Raw genomic sequence first — 244 nt, 5'->3', positions numbered from 1 at the left:
TGGAGGGAAACAAATAGGGAAAACGAGGTCCATGAAGCCTCACTGACAATATGAGATGACCAAAGCTTGTTCTATCTCACTTTAAATTAAGAAAAGAAGCTGAAGGGCCTAAAATAGTTAAATCTAGAATAGATTCAGAATTGCGGGGGGTCAAAGGTAGGGCTCCTTATAGATGGATAGTAAAACCCTAATGGGAAGTGACTCATACAAGATCCAAACTGCAAATATTAGGGTCCAGAGTATT

This window comes from Tupaia chinensis, unplaced genomic scaffold (genome assembly GCF_000334495.1).
Source record: "Tupaia chinensis unplaced genomic scaffold, TupChi_1.0 Scaffold000477_1, whole genome shotgun sequence".
NCBI classification, from domain to species: Eukaryota; Metazoa; Chordata; class Mammalia; order Scandentia; family Tupaiidae; genus Tupaia; species Tupaia belangeri.
Note: the sequence above shows the minus strand (reverse complement) of the source record.